The sequence below is a fragment of the Hesperophylax consimilis genome, chromosome 9 (assembly GCF_061612785.1).
Source record: "Hesperophylax consimilis isolate HC1 chromosome 9, BYU_Hcon_1.0, whole genome shotgun sequence".
Lineage (NCBI taxonomy): Eukaryota > Metazoa > Arthropoda > Insecta > Trichoptera > Limnephilidae > Hesperophylax > Hesperophylax consimilis.
Window position 1 is genome coordinate 17546875 of NC_142844.1, and position 17971 is coordinate 17564845.

At 34.6% G+C, this 17971-nt stretch overlaps 1 protein-coding gene across 1 annotated transcript in view; it reads right to left on the reverse strand.

The window, feature by feature from the left end:
* LOC149420992 (protein O-mannosyl-transferase Tmtc2-like) overlaps positions 1-15374 on the reverse strand; it is a 491943-nt gene extending 476569 nt beyond the window's left edge. The window contains exon 1 of the mRNA XM_089635668.1: positions 15178-15374. The gene's annotated coding sequence lies outside the window, so the exon portion shown is untranslated. The remainder of the gene's footprint in view (positions 1-15177) is intronic.
* Positions 15375-17971: the final 2597 nt, after the last annotated feature.

Below are 17971 nucleotides of genomic sequence, written 5' to 3' on the forward strand. Positions count from 1 at the left end.
CGTAATTAATGAATTACTTATATTCATATAAAGAAAAGTGGATGTTTTCGACGAAGTGTGCATTGTACAAATATGTTCCACTAGTTTCCACGAGGACGAAGTGGAAATTGCCAATAGAATCCGTCCCTGGCCATCGCATCGCAAGAAAGGGTGACGGAAGATAGCATAAAGACCACGAAGGAAACAGATCCAGACCAACTTGCAACGTTTGTGGCCCGTGATCTTAACAAGTTACCTCCAGTTACTTTGACCATATTGACGTCACAAGACTGCTCAAAGAAAGCCGAAATGGCCGGAAAGGCAAAAATATTCAATACAAACGCTTTAAAGCACGAGTTCAGTCAAATAAAAGAAATTGTCAAATCACACAAGAACACTCTAATCAACCACCGAAAATGTGAGTACTTTCATAAATTTATTCAATATTTTAAACGATAACAATTCAAGTCACGAAAATTCAATAAATATGCAACGCTTACCGCCACTCATGGAGGTTCATAAAAATAGTTCGACGAGGGCCCTTCCACCGTTTCTACAGATTCTGCTCGCGATCTGGCCCGAAGCAAAATGAACCCACCTATCGAAACTGCGCTAATCCGGCCACCGACAAATGTAAATCATAATTACGATAGCGGCAACCGAAATACGCCGGACTATACAGTTGTTATAAATAAACATCGGAAGAAACGGCTGTAAGACAGTCGTGCCATAGGAACTAACGTAGGAAATTAAAAAGTAGCAAACCTGTCAATAGGGCTGTATCGAACGTCATCAGCATCATCAATATAAAATGTACATCAATTATAAAAAAACACAACAAAATGCCATCATATTTACCACTGTCGAAAACTATGTAAAACCTTCCATAAAACTAATGTTGATAAACCTGCCTTACATATAGGTAACTCATGTTTAAAAACCTGCCCTGCCGTTTAACGGTAAATTTTATCGCTCGGACCTAAACGGCAGTTGTCTCGCTTCAACTCAAGCAACCATCTTACTCTGGCTAGGCAGCCGCTGATTGGCTAAGCACAAAACCTGCTTGAGCGACCCACGTGTATCCAAGAGATTTGTAAAAAAATACAAATTTGCAAGCCCTTCCTGTAATAATAGGAAACAATGTTAACTAAATAATTATATACAAAGATACTTATATGTTAATTAAATAAGCTCGAATAGAAATAAAATATGTTACACGTAAGATAATTATGTAATCAGCGAAACTCTGAAAATGTTACAGAGATTTGACCACTTATCTTGTAGAATATGTCTTATTATAACTAAATAAACAATATTGCGACGATGTGGTTTTGGCAGGGCGACAGAGGCAGATAAGGTCTAATATTATAAAATATTCCTATATTTCTGAGATAAACAGATTTAATCCTACAAGCGTGGCGAGCTTCATAGCAAGAAAAAAGCAAGCTCGTTACGGGAATTTCATAATACAATCAAGGGTCGGAGGCGCGGTCCTATAGAATCTTATAAAGGCGCCGCAAAAACCGGTCCCTTCACCATTCCGCCATAAGCCCTGGACCGAGCAACATCTACCGCTGTCCGCTCTGCCTGACCCGCTTCGCTACCTGAGAGCAACACGCTGTGTTTGATTTCAACCCGGTTCCCCCCCCCGCTCCACTTCCGCTGTCTACTGCAACTGCCTGCTGCTGAGCTCGCTGCTCACCGACAAGCCAACGACGCCCCGACGTCGCGGCGCCTCTGCCTCGGGCTTCACTGAGCCTTCCCAACAGCCAGCCTCGGAGAGAGGATCTGCCATTGCCTACTGAACCAGCCAGCGCCCCGCAGAGCCGTTACCGACTGAGCCTGGAGGGATACAAGAAGTTGCACCCGCAATAAAAACCAACCGCTTTTATAAAAGCGTTCTTTTCAATATGCAAATTACAAATGTCGAATATATCGTCTTTCTCAAGACGCATTCATTTATGCAAACATACAAGAGTCGATATTCCCTGGATCGAGGGGACTGAACGTTGCCGACTGAGCCAGCCCGCCTGCCAGCCCGCCTGCCAGCCCGCCTGCCAGCCAGTCCCGGAGAGCCTTCCCTCCAGCGTGCGGTCCTGCTCACTGGCCCCGATGTCACAGAGCCGTTACTGACTGACCTTGGACGAATACAAGGAGTTTTATCCGCAATAAAAACAACCGCCTTTATAAAGGCGTTCTTTTCAAAAGCAAATTACAAATTTCGAATATAGCGTCTTTCTCAAGACGCATTCATTGAGGCAAACATATTACAATAGTCGATATTCCCTGCATTTTTATGATATTTTAAATAACTCTGTAATGGTTCAAATGAAATACCTCAAGTGCTTTATTTGAATCATTACACAGGACAAAGGTAAATGTGTGCCGGTGCTTATATTTTTACAGTTTTCTCTTGTGCAGGCGACACGTCCGTACAAGGGCTATATTACCCGTTTTGCACAATATTGAAATCCTAAAACCTTATAAGAAAGCTAATTTAGTATATTTAAGATTATGATCCAGCAAAACGACATTAAAACTGTAATGAACCATGATTTCTGGCCTCAAGGCACAGCATTCAGAAGATTCAGAGAAGTTATCGAGCGAACTACGAAAGAATGAAAACAAAATAGGCCTTAGCACGGGCAAGCCACCCAGTGAGGCCAACATTACTGGAAAACTTGAAATGTAAAAAATATTGTACCAAATAAAAAAAAAATAAAAAAAAATGAATTATCACTTCGATCAATTGCCGATCTGTAAAAAGAGAAAAAAATATTTTTGATTGTGTACTATAAACGACATTATTCTCTTATAAGAGACATTAATGTGTTTGTCAGCGAAATTTACCTTTAATTTATGAGCTATGGTAGTTTAGCGGTAGACATCTCTAATGGTACACTAAGATGACGGCCGTATGGGGGACTAGTTATACTATGGAGGAAATCATTCAACACAGTAACGATCGACTGTCATACTCCCAGAAAAATAGCGATTGATTTCACACTAGACACTAGAACATTACTTGTCATGTGTGTATACATGTGCCAGTGGACAACACTTATAATTGATCAGAATATTTATCTATCTAAATTGCCTATGATTATCTTGGAAAGAGAAAACCCTAATTTTATAATCCTGGGAAACTTTAATACCGAGATAAATTCGCCGGTTGGGCGTGAGCTTAAATAATTCTGCTCATAATATAAACTACAAATTACGGATATTGACATGCTTCCGCCCGACTGGTACACATATGTAAGCGATGCACATAATACAACTAAGTGGCTCGTTCATTGTCTCGTATCTCAGGCAGTACATATACAATTGAACATATTTATTGACTACAAATCCGACTGGTCTGTACAATAGCTATTGATCCATGCCGATGGTGGTCCGGAAGTCGAGCACAAGTGCAATCCTAATCGAAATATCCCCAATTAGCAATAGGTCAACATGAGAAAATTTGTGAAACCAACATAGCAACTGATGACAGCTCCATGTTAAACGCAGCCCACATCAATGATCTATATAAAAAAATTGTACAAGCATTACGTACCACAGCAATATCTGCGCTTAATATAGAAATAAGGCCTACATATGGAAGAAAATGGAAGACTACAGCTGGTTGGAATAAACAGGTTACCTTACATTGTGAAACGTCAAGAAATGCAGAATGAATGACCTACTGAAGGTCATGGAAGCTCGAAAACAATGTAGATCGCTTTTAAGAAAGAGTACAAAAAGTTTCAAAGAAACATCGAACAGAATAAAATGGATCAAATAGCAAACGGCTTTCCATGCAAGAACTTTTCGTCTTTCTGGAAGAAAACCAATGCTGTATTGAAAGAAAAACATACCGCACCAAGCCATACTGATGGAAAATTGGAAAATTAGGATGTAACTAAAGTTTTCGGGAATAATTTTTACCCCGCACAAGTTTAACCACAAATAATGGATATACGGATTGCTGTACGAAGGCATCAAACAGAGCAACTGCCGTCTGAAAGCTGAAATATTCCAGCGAGCAATACGCAACGTGGCAGGATCTAAATCTGCAGGTCACGATGGACTTATCATAGAACACGTTAAGCGTGCTTAGGGTAGATAACAACACTGCTCGCTTCTCTCTTTACTGCCATGATCGGGCTCGGACACATTCCGAAGGAAATAATACCGTTATAATAAAACCATAATAACAACAATTTCAAAAAGCCGCCAACTTAACTCAAAACTTGGATGCTCTACTGATAGAGCCATATACAGAATAAAACAGACAATCGAACACTACAAAGCCAGAAAAACTACGGTATACGCTTGCTTCCTGGATTTAAGCAAAGCTTTTGACAGAGTTAATCATAATAAGTTGTGACGACAAAAACTGACCAACTATCTGACAAAACTGAGTACCACCGCAAATTGTCAATATATAGAGCACATGGTACGACCAGCAGGAAAAAATTGTCAGATGGAATGAAAGCCCATCAGAAGCAGCTAAACGAAAGTGCGGCGTTAGACAAGGAGGATATCCCCACTGCTTTTCAACGTATATATAGACGATATTCAAAGCCAATACTGGTCCGGCTATCATTCCGTCCATATGTCTCGGCGGAGCAAATCTCAAAATCTGCAGCAAAATAAAATATCTGGGCACGTCGTCACTGATGACCTAAAAGACAAAAAACACATACAACGTCAAAGAAGAGTGTTAAGCGTGCGAGCCAACATGCTCGCCAGGAGATTCTACAGGTGCAGTCCTCCAATGAAGAAGCAACTATTTCAGACATACTGCATGAGCTTTTACATTAGCGAATTATGAAAAAGCAACACACAAGGCATCATGAACACACTCTGAGTACAGTATAACAGTATACAAGGCGCTGTTCGGCCTCCCTTGGCAATGCAGCACCTCACAGATGTTCGTAGAAAGGAAGGTGCATGGGTTCACTGACTTGATGCGTCACAGAGTAGTCTTTGAACAATTCTTCAAAATTTAATGTTAATTTTTATGTTCTGTGAAAGATTTTTTCCATTTCTGTCATTATTTTAGTTCTCTCAAGCACCTATCCTATAGTGATATAATAACAGAACTAGAATAGGACTTTTATAGAAACCAAAAACGAACGATTAAAATTGATGAATTTTTAAAATTCTGTGAAAAAACCCATCCTTAATCGTCTTTTTTATATGTATAATTATTTCTGATAATTTCAGTTAATAATTTTATTTTTATTTTATCCAATTGTAAACCACTGTAATGTAATTTTTTTTGCAATCATTGTTAATAACCCTTATGTAAACATTTCAATGCACGCAATGTTAAAGAAACACTTGTCGTATAAAAAGATTAAATAAAATTTAAAAAAAAAACATATTGACCATAACCTATTTACGAGAAGGAAACGATGTTAATAAATATAAGGGAATGAAATATTGCAATTAAGGTAATATCTTTTCTCTAAAATATCAAACGAATTAGTGAAAAATAGAATAACGTAAGGAAAGCTTAAATTTAAAGATTTTTTCTTATTTTATTAAATTAGGATTAAAGAAATATTACAAACGATTTATTTACCCCCTTCATACTGAAAATAATTTGCTGTTGTTTTGAATATTGAAATAGACATATTATTCGCGTCTTCTGATTGTGAATTACCTTTCATCCCTGAATTACCTTCCCTCCCATCTCGAATAAACATTAATACTGATTATGGAACGTCGTGAAGTTAGTTCATTTAATGATGGAATTTCCGGCACTCAGAGACGCTGCATGAAAGGTATTGGAATCGAAATAAGACGGTTGTTGTAGTAAAGAGAAGCTATGGAGTCTAAGAAAGCTTTATTGGTGTAGGTGTGAGGGTGTACTGGAGTGATCAATTTACTCACCGGTGAATACAGAATTATTGAATGTGTATGGGTGCATTGTGTGAAGTTGTCAGTATAACGTGTATCTGTGTATACTCAAGCTGTTTCAGTACATTCACTGCCTTTGTACCAAATCAATCAGATTAGGTTCTAAATTGTAGCTTGTTGACATATGTTTCAGTTTGTAGTAAAGTCATTTCATAGTTCAAGGAACGAACCTCTAATCAATTCTATGAGCAGATGAACGAATTTAATTTGCATAAATTTTAACTTCATACTTTAGATCAAAGGGACATAAAAAATATGTTTCCATATACACTTGGGTGTGTGATTAAGGTGTTATTTCTATAAGCCGTTATTTAAACGTTTTTTTTTCATTGCCGCACGGCTTGCATGGTTATTTCATGGTGTTTATGATATTCTGAATTTAAAACAGATGCGTTAACCTGGACATTTCTGACTAAAACATAGAGCTATTAGCTTAAGAGTTTTCGCTACGCCAAATAAACAGATGTTCTGTTTTACAGCTGCAGTAACAGAATGGTAAATGTAAAGGATTTTTCAGTATCACTCTAGTGAAAAACTTAAGAATCGAAATATTGCACGTGGCTTGAATTTACTTTTCCGTGTTTGATGACCAGATATAAATGGCAAGGTACCTAATTTCCTTTTCCCCGTTTTCTCTCCTTCCATAAAACTCTTCAACTTCACAGCAAACCTCAACTGGAGATTATGTAGCTCCATATAGTCGGTAGCAGTTGGAACTCTTGTGTAGTACTCACATAAAAGGATTCCAAAATTTAACAAAAAATATAGATAGATAACGAGACACAATAATTATGGCTAGAAATCCGGAGACAAACTACCCTAAAAATGAAGATAAAATCAAAAAATTAACTGTTATCAAGTTAAATATATAGTAATATGCTTGTATATTAATAATATTTAGTAATAGTGGGCACATTATTACTATGTAAGTTAAATATATAGTAATAATGTGCCCCGGCAAGGCAAGGGTCCTGAGTTCGATTCCTAGATGTGACCGTATTCTTTTCTGATTTTTTTGTTTCAGATTTTCGTTTAGAAATCGCTAACCAAATATTACATCGCTAACAAACATCAATAATCAAATATTACAATTTGAAGTTTTTATCAATAAAGTTATTCCAAAAAATATTATAATAATATGTTTTACTTGACAGTGTGAAAATAACTTCAGAAGGCGAAACAGCTGGCACATGTAGTAATATTTACGAAGCACAACTTGTTAATAAATAAACTGTCATTAAAAATTGAATAAATATTTTTGAATTTACAAAAGTAAAACTTACTAATTTTCCTTTAAGGATTTAAGAAGAGTAGAATTGATTATATTACTAACGTATCATACAAGTAATGTTTTGTTGCGCACAAATATCTCTGGTAAATTTGTAGTGTAACTATTTAAATGTATTCTTTTATCTGTAAAATTTCTTAAATAATCATCATAATTTTTACGTTACACCTACAGCTTAAAAATAAATTAAAACCGTGGGTATTTATCGCCTAGGCGAATTGAGGTCAGCACGAATCCAATCACCAAATCTGACTGGAGCAACCCTGCGATGAATAGCGAATTGTCCGATGAATTTGAAGTTTGCGAATTAGAGGGAGCTGGTATTCAAATGCGCTTACATTAATTCAAGCGTTTCAATTAATGCACAGATGGGACCTGACTGAGGCCCAGTCGTGATTATCCCTTTAAATCCCCTGTAATTTGTGCTCATAAAGGAATTGCGGCGTATTGTTATCATAACTGATATTATGTTAAATAAATATGTCTTATATATCTATAGGCAGAAACAATGAGAAAAACTGTTCAAGTTTGTGCCGAAAATGAAAACCTTTTTATATTAATTCCAAACAATTTTCAGATGTATTTGTAAATAATAAACCTACTAATTTAAGGTTTAATTATACAATCTGTAAACTCAGTTACCAGATTTTTTGTGTAATAGTAGTAGGTAAGTACTTGAAATGGCATTTTTATGTGTTTATATTTCGTATTTGGTATTAGCAGAGTGAAGTGAATCATACAAATGTCAGTTACAGTTACATTTATCAGAGGGGCTACGATTAATTGGTCAGCTGTCACTTGGTATATCGGCTTTAAAATTGTGTCGCTGAACGTCACGAACGGCCGGTGGAGTTTAAATTGAAACAATTAACTCAATTGTAGATAAGTCCTCGGACGTTACCAATTCAAAGTGACCTCCAGCAACATTAGTTGCTGGCGTTAATTAAATGCTACAAGTGTTAAGATAATAACTTGTGATTCATCTGCATGAGTGATAGAGCTTTGGAACTTTTTATGACTCTTGATAAACTGTTCGTGACAAACTGCCGATAAACTCCTGATAAACTCCTAGTCAACTCCTGATAAATTCCCGGTACACAATATGACCCTTGATAAACTGTTGATGAATTGTTCTTGACAAACTGCCGATAAACTCCTGATAAACTCCTGGTAAACAATATGACTCTTGATAAACTCACGATAAACTGTTTTGGAAACGAAATGAAAGTGATGAAATAGAAAGATGGAAAAATGTTGACGAGTGAGGAAAAAATTAAGGAGAGATGAGAGGGATGAAATATTTTGAAGAAATCTTGGACAGCCACCTGAGTGATTCCAGCGGCGAATGAAATATAAAGGATGATGGGATGAATGTTACTAAAATCAGCATGGATGAAATAAAAAAGTCCATTAAATGTGTGAAGAATGGTAAGGCTGGTTGTTTTGACAATATTGCTGCGGAATACTCCAAATGAGCTGTATAATTCTAACACGGTTGTGCAAAATAAAGAAGTGTTTTGGATGGTTATACGCTGTTATGCGATTATACGATGGTTATACGAGTATTAGATTGGAGAAGAGCTGTGAACGTGCCTCAAAGATAAAGGGTCACGTATCGAATGTGGAAATCAAAGGGCTATCAGCCTACTAAGTTCAGTTGGAAAGCTGTATGGTAGAATATTGATTGAAAGAGGATTAAGAATGGAGACAAAAGAAGTGCAAGGAACTTTCGTGAGTGGAAGCGGATGCATGGACGAGATTATTACGTAGCGTATGCTCACTAAAAAGTTTATGGCAATAAACCAAAAACTTTTTTGTGTATTTCTAGACCTACAAAAAGCTGAGACTGAGTCAATAGGAAAAATCTATAGAAGATGTTGTCCAAGTACGGAATGAATACGAATCTCACACAGGCAATTGCTTCTTTACATGATGGAAGCGTTGCATATGTGAAGGTGAACTGTTGTTTTAGGGATGGTTTGACATCACGTGAAGTGTTAACCAAAGCTGTATAATGCACCGTGGTGAATCAATCTAAACAGTTGTACGAAAAAATGAACGAGGTGGGATTGGACGTAAAATTGAGTAATCTGAAAGTATGTTGCATATTTTAAGCCATTTCTATCAATACGTTAGATCTACAGTATTTTGTGCCTATGATGAATGAGTTAGTGATGAATGTGGTGAGTCTTAAGTCATAGAGTTTAAAAGAGAGTACGAAAACAGCATGCAATATAATTACAGTTGTGAATGACGATTACTTTGAGCAGGTGCATGAGTTTGTGTATTTTGACAGTATTTTTACGAGAGATGAAAAGGCTGCTAAAGATATTAAAAGAAATATAAATGCAGGAAACTCCATTATTGAAGAACTGAACCCGGCTGGCGCTAACCAAAAAATGTAAAAAGAAGCGGAGGTTGCAGTCCACAATAGAGTACTTGCAGAGGAAGAATTAAAATGTGTTTTGTGTGGTAAAACCATGTGTGGTGGTTCGAGAAATATGGAGATTCCCAAAGAATGCAAAGCTTGTCTAAGTGTAATCAGTAAGATTTAGAAAAGGACTCTTAGATGATTTACGCATTTAGATTCAATGAACAAATAGAGCAGAATATATGATGCGAATGCGAATGGTAGAAGAGTCGGGGACGCCCAAAGAAGACATGGCTCGCTCATATGAACCAGATACTTGAGCCGGGCTTTATCAAGAGTCAAAATAATAGAATAGTACGTATGAGACGATGCTTGAATGTGAATAGGGTAAGGGGTGTGTGCCAAGACAGAGTTTTTTGGTGGTCCATCCTCTCTGCCTACCCTTGAGGAAAACGACATAGTTGTTAGTTACTTTTGACTCTTTCCGGGAATACGATTGTTTTCATGTAACAATAAATTAGAACTCACTTGCCACAATAAATCATCAGTTTAATAGTTTCTTCACAATAAACATTATGCTAGAGAGTTAATTTAGTTTAACGTATTATTACCAAAAACAAATATTGTGAACATATCACGTTACGTGTTATTCACATTATTTCGTTATATTTATAACGGAATTCACAATGTTAATTTATATTTTTGCTGTACGGGAATCGAACCCGCAATCTCCATACTCGTAGATACATATATTACTTTAAATATAATAATAACATTTATTATGTTCTTTTTGAAAATAAAGTGGAAAAATTGGATTAATGAATTACGCTCAGTTTCACTCTTTCATCTGATTACCGAAATGCAATTTTTGTAAGTATCGGGTTAATAAATTTAAAAGAATGTTGCAAATTTAGCTGTGAAATTTCTCCTCCTTTTTTGTGAAACAATTATTATATTTCAGATTCTCGCAAGATCTGTATTTGAAAAGATCAGAGGGATGGTTTACTTAGAACCGAACAACTAAACTAATAATATTATTATTTTAATACCTAGAAAACTTTTTAAACTACCAGTTTTTATGTCACTTTCTTTTCATGTTTTTAACTTATTAACTTTACTAAATGTCATGAACCTTTACAGCGGCGTTTAGCATAACATGTGTTCAATTTTAGATACGAAATTCTTACAATAATATTATTTATATTGCAGAAGATAATTATGAGAAAGCAATCAAAAAGATAAATAGTGACTTAGAAACATTGTCAAAATGGCTCAAACTAAATAAATTAAAACTAAATGTAAATAAGACAAAATACATGCATATAGGCAGAACAAATACACATGAGGAACCAAAGGTTTCTATAAATGGAGAAATCATAAAAAAAGTGGAAGAAATTAAATATCTAGGTTTTATTATAGACTCAAAATTGAACTTCTCAAAAAATGCAGACTATACAATTAAAAAAATTGCAAAAAAATATCATTTCTTGGTAGAATCAGAAACAAAGTAAATAAAGGAACATGCCAGATAATATACAATACAATTATATCACCACACTTTAATTACTGTTCAAGTATTCTTTTTCTCTGCAATAAAGAGAAAATGAAAAAAATGCAAATACTGCAAAATAAAGCAATGCGAATAATACTTAAACGCAACATATACACACGGATAAGAGACATGTTAAAGGAGCTGAATATTTTGACGGTGAAACAAACTGTGTATTTGAATGTACTTATTTTTATACATAAAATTAACTTAGGGATGATGTCTAAGGAACTGAAAAGAAAAATAAATTACAATAACGAGATACACGGACACGGGACGAGAAATTCTAAGCAAATTAGATTGCCAACAAGAAAAAAAACAAGCACCCAAAAATCTCTGATGTACCAGGCCGTTCAACTCTATAAAAAAATCCCGAAGGAAATTGCTGTGATAGAAAATATTAATAAGTTCAAAAATGAATTAAGAAAATATGTCTACCTCAATTATTAGGACGGGTTGTTTCGGAGAATTTGAACAATTCATCACATTTCAACGTTCATTTTCGGAATCTGTGAAAGTCCTATTCAAGTTTTGATATTATATCATTATAGACTAGTCGCTTGATAAAACTGAAATAAAAACAGAACTTGAAAAAATCCTTCACAGAACTTGAAAATCAACATTGAAATTTTATGAATTGTTCAAATTCTCCGAAACAACCCGTCCTTAATGTTTCTTTTTTTTGTGACTTTATTGAAATATTAAAAGAAAGATTATGTTTGCCAAACAATGTACATGTTTATATGTTTATAAAACTATTAGCACACACGAAGATGTGAGCTAACTTAAGATTAATAAATAAATAAATAATAAACTTTAATGATCGATTATCTCAAAACAAAATATATTCTTTAACGCATTAAGTTTTTCACAGGTGAACGAGTTATTCTGAGAATATTTTCCTACATTTTATTTCAATGTATTTCATTATTGAATATTTATTTCAAACTCCTCGTCAAACGACGTAGAATTTCTCGAAAATTCTCTTAAAAAATAACTTGTCTAGTAAATAAGATTACCATATAGTTTTGCCCCTTGCAGTTTATAATTTTAATCAATTCACCTCTGACACATCATTTAAAAATGTTCTCATACTTGTCATCTTTTGTAATATGTTGAATGTTCTCTACAACTTTATAAAATATTTCTGAGGCAATAGCGTACATTATTGAGATCTACATTCGAATTTTATATAAATTCTTGAAAAATCATTGATATAATTTGCAGAAAACGTCAAGAGTGATCAAATGTCTATTTATTGTAATTAAGTTTAATTTGTAGAACTCCATTTTAATTTTAATTTTTTATATATTCAATAATATTGTAATTGGGTTTATAAAAACAGTTTATTTTTAAACAAGTTCTGCTGTGTAATTATTATTACGCGTGACAGCTGTTTCGTCCTCTGAAGGCATTATCAAACTGTGATATGTGTTTGATAATGCCTTCAGAGGGCGAAACAGCTATCACGCGTAATAATAATTACACAGCAGAACTTGTTAAAAAATAAACTGTTTTTATAAACCCAATAACAATATTATTGAATATATAAAAAATAAAAATGATCATATGTCATTATTCAAAATCCATTATTTAATCCATATTTTTGTAGGCTCTTATAAAATTAATTCTTATTTATGGATATCGAAAGGTCTAAAACGGACTATCGATTAAATCCTAGAACAATATGATTCCGACAGTCGATAGACGAAAGCTACTTCTTTTAGCGCGACCTCCAAGGTATCGGATAAGCTGTCAATATACACAACAAAATAACCTGATTATTAATGAATGGTAGTGAACTGAAAAAAATCCTACATGTGGGACCCCTGGACTTAATCAATTCATCTAAGATGTGACCAATTGATTCCAACATCGCAGAAAAAAAAGTTGTTGGTTATGACTAATGACCTCAAGTTGATTAACTCACTTCTTAGCGCCAAAAACTGCAAGCAGTCCGCAAGGTGTGTATAATAATGTTTTCATTTCATTTAGGTACTTTTAATAAGTATTTTCAACTTTTATATGGCCGGATGACGTATAGGAATGTCAATTCTTAGACAGACGCGCCAGTATTGCCCGCGTATGACAATTTGCAGTATCAATATCAAGCTATGGAAATCGGTGTAAAATTACAGGTATTGGTCTGATATTGAAAAGATATCGATTTTACTGTGCTAGACCCCTTGAATCAAACATTTCTTCTTCTATATTTATATTTATAATGGATGATCTGATCTGAATTATTTATTTAACAACAACTCTTGACATGATCTCATGTTCTGTTATTATAACGAAATTTGAATCAGGAAAAGCACCAAAATTCTTTAAAATCATAAATATAATATTTGAGTAGGAAATATAGTACTTATGGACTCGTGAATTAAATTTTATGAACCTCATTTCATTATTATTTTTTATGGTGTCTGCAGTTAAGATATTGATTTTTTTCTCTCTCTTTCGTGTGTTCTACAATATATGCACCTTTTGTACCTACCATGTATTATGTCGTTTTTTTTATTATAAATAAATAATTCCATCTTCGGGGCAGATATTATAATGCTAAGGTAAACTAGTTATTAAATAATATTTTTTTAAATTTTCAAAAATGTGTGTAATTTTCTACATGGAAAAAATTCGCTATTTTTAAATGATTGTTATTTTAAATGGACCGCAGTATTTTATTTAACCTTTTCAGCAAGTATTATATTATAAATTGAACAAAGTATAAAATACTCCCAGGCGCTTCACCGAAGCAAGTGATCGAGTTCATTGCACAACCAACGTCGTATGAGGTGCCAACGAACACACTTTGATCTGTGAACTGGAAACTGATGCATGGACCAGAAGAATTCGTTTGGGCATCAGTGAACTCAGAAGTAAAAGGTCAGCAAATTTACAAAACTCTACGTGAATTTTCACCTAATTACACAAACAAATTTTTATATTGAAATAATTTCTTTTTCGAATCGAAGTTTTGCTTTTCTTTTGATGACGTGATATATTATTTCCGAGCGGAGTTTAGCTTTGACAATTTTTTATTACGCTTAAATAGGTAATATTTTTATTTCAATTTAATTGGAACTTATTTGGGTTTTCATAATATTTTCAAGTTTTTTCGTATTAAAAACATCAGAAATAAACGCGAGAATAAAATTTACTATTAGTTCTTCTGGCATCACAAAATTTGAACAGATCTGTTTATCGTAAATTTTTGAAACCGGTTCAATATTTTTTTTAACACCTCAATACATAACATCCACCACAATTATGTGAATTAACAATAAAATGAAAAAGAATTTAAAATGTTTGTTGCATACCTTCTGATATACAAAATTTAAATAGTTGAATAATAATAACAGAAAAATGTTAAATTTTCAGTTTTAAGTTTTTCTAATAAATAGTAATTATTAATTCAGATTTTTTTTCTAAAGTTATTTTGTAAATTGTGTTATTTAGTGCCTAAGCAATTGGATACCAAAAATATAAATAATATCGGTCATAAAAGGCCCTACAAGGTAAAATAAAAATAGTAGGCGGAAACCATTGGTTTCAAATTTACATTATAACATAAGGGGCACACGTGCCATAAAAAAATCCATCCCTATTTATCTAACTGTCACCCCTTTGAAATAATATACGTAACTCTTACAATCAAGTCCCATAAATTACCCAAGGGGATGATTATTTTAATTAAAGGAAATAAATTTATTTGATGTTCGTTTTAATATTTGTAACTTGTGATTTTTTATTCCATTTTATGAGTTTCAAGTTTAGGGTCGTCAATAATAATTATTTTTGTCTGCTTTGATTGGTTGATAATGATATTGAAAGACAAAGAGATGATAAAATACACGAAACCCTATTGTTATAATTTTGTAAAAGTTTATATTTCCGTCCCAGCTGTGTTTTCTTTTCTTTAGACGTCCTGTATGTTCTTTAGAGCTGAAAAAGCATACATCGTTCACATTGACTTTTCAACATATGTAAAACAAGGAGATAACATAACAATGAACCAGCTTCCCATGGAAATCCCTTTGAAATCTCTCGCGCTTAGGGATAAAACATTAAACTTACATTGTCAGTCAATCCGATTTGGTGAGAGAAAAGTTTAAATCCGATCCTCAACTTTGCTTGCACCCAATGGAGACGGAGAGAAAAAAAGTGTCACCCCTTATACACGCGTAATACGATTTATGTTTATAAAGACGCGGCGCGATTTCACATAATAATAGCGTCGTGACGCCTCTTCGAGAGACGCTCACCGCTCAAACGCCGCGGCACAACTGACGCGCTGCGAACTAAAGGGTTCGAATATAAGACACAAACAGGCGTCGCGGAAATATTTGCACCACCGCACATAAAACCCGACCACCTCAACAAAAGTTATAAACCACAATCCAAAAGCTCACAAAAAATGTATCGCGTTATAGCTAAGTGCCACTGCTTTAATGATTGTTTGAGTGTGTGCAGACAATTTTATGAGGATTCCATCTCTCTTTCTCCCAAAGAGCGGCGCAGCTTTCCCGGTAATCGATTGGCCGTAAGGGTAGGCAGTGCGAGCGGGACGACCGGCTTCCTACTGGCGCGGGTGGGTGCAGAGGGAGGGGGTGGACACGTATGACCGTCTAGCTCGCACGCTGCTTCCTGTCCACTCTGCGCGCGCAAATTTGTAATCGGTAATCGCGCGCATTCCGAGCACGACGGCACGGCCGGCAGGATACAGGAACAGGTGGTTACTGATGCCGTGTCGCGATGTCAGTGGCATTACTTCATTAAAAGTTATGTTAATAATGCACTGATTCATATTCATACCCAATTAGAATAAACATTTTTTCATAATTCTTTCTCTCAAAATTTAATTAAATTTGAAGCGTTGCAAGTTATAAGCTTTATAAGGCTCCAATTTTGAAAATTTCAAAATATTTTTTTCTATTTAATCAAATAAATGCGACCAAATCACATTTGATAATATTTATATATAAGACGACTTAATATGAATGTGAATGTAGCTGAATATCGTCAACCCTATAATTTATTATTATTTGGGAGGCGGGTTTGGGTACCACCGCCCCGGAAACCATTTATTGGATAACCAACACCTCTACCATAGATCACCCTAAGTGGTTTGCTACGTTTGTATTGGTGATTTAGCAGGGGTGCCGGGCAGTGGCGGTTCGTGACTTTTGAGTGCTATGTTTGGAAAATTCGACAGCATTGATGTTGTTTAGTCCAGAAAAACTTTATTTTTTTTTTTCGAAATTTTGATTTTTTGTGTGAAGATTTTCAGGAAATTTCAGTTTAGCCGTACGGATTTCCTGAAAATCTTCATCAACCAAATTTAAAAAAAAAAAATTAGTCGTTTTAAGCAGGTGGCTAATTGATTCTGATGGTTGTCCTTACCCGAGGAACGTGGAGCATCTTCCGTTTTTAATGAGGTCAGATGCTAATGTACGACTTTTGTACGAATTCCGTGAGTGAATAAATACAACTAACTAACTTTTTGATTTAAAAATAAATCAGAAGTAAAAATATTAGTTTTTTATGTGAGTGCCGCACAAAATTCCCAACTGCTCCCAACCGTCTGGAACCAGTGATACTATGACAATCCCTCAAAGAAAAAACTTGATAACAAAAAAATATAGCTAATTTATTAAAAATCTGATCACATCATTCTTAATAGTATTCCTGTTAAAAACGAGATTGTGTACCTTTAGTGAATGAATTGATAAGTATCATAAAAAAAAAAAAAAACTAGCAAGGTTATGTTACAATGTCCGACTATGTGTTCATACAAGTCCTAAATTTTTCGTAGGAGATTGCGTCCTGATATTTTATTAATACCAACGCAGGTGGATGAACACGTTTTCCGATATTATTACGAATTTACCAACACTTTATCAGGATAATGACTGATAATATAATTTAAAGACATATTCAATAAATCAGCACCACTCATTTTTCTCCGTGCAATCGGAGTATGTTGTGAGGATGGAGGTAGTGGGGTGAGGAAGGAGATAGAGAAGAGGAAGGCGGGGAAGTATCTGGATATACAGATCTGATGACCTAAATTGTCACGGCTAAAGCTATTTCAAGCAATGTTTCAATTCGAAATGGCGCTCTTCCACCAGGGCGATACTGGGAGTATCTTCCACTCTGGAACGTGCCACAAGTATACCATGTATTATTTTTAAATGAACAAATTGTAAAATAACACAATGTACAACACTTGCGCATGCCGGTATTTGAACCCGCGACCTTCATTTTACTAGTTGAGAGCCTTAACCACCAACCCCGTGGACCGTCATTAATTTTCAATTCGTTGTTATCACAGTCAAACTAAAATTCTTTAAAATCCATAGAATTAAATAAAAATGTGAATATTGAAAATTGAATTGAGCATTGAACAGGGCCTGTCACGCGACTTTTCCATGTGTAGATGTAAATCCCCGGATAAATCACTCGAGCCCGATAATAAATCGCCGAATCAGCAACATAAATGTGAAATGCCAATTTTTAGTAGTGAATCCAGTTAGTCCAAACCAAATAGGCTATACATTTCATTTCAAAGCCTGGAAAGCTGAATGAGCACCGATTTTTGTATCATTGCCGTTATGTCACTCTCTACAAAATAATGATGTTGGTTTGTAAATATTTTTTTGATTTTTTTTCTCGATTCAAAATGGTACGCATAAAACAGTTTTAAAGGCCTTTCAAAACGTTTATATTTGGTTCCGAGTAAATAATGAAATACAAAATTAAAAGACATGTTTTAAAAAAAAATCCAGAGATGAAAAATTCGTCTTTACAATTAATTTATTGGTAGCTAAAGGCAACCTTTAAAATTTAAGTTTCCATTGAAAAATAGCTT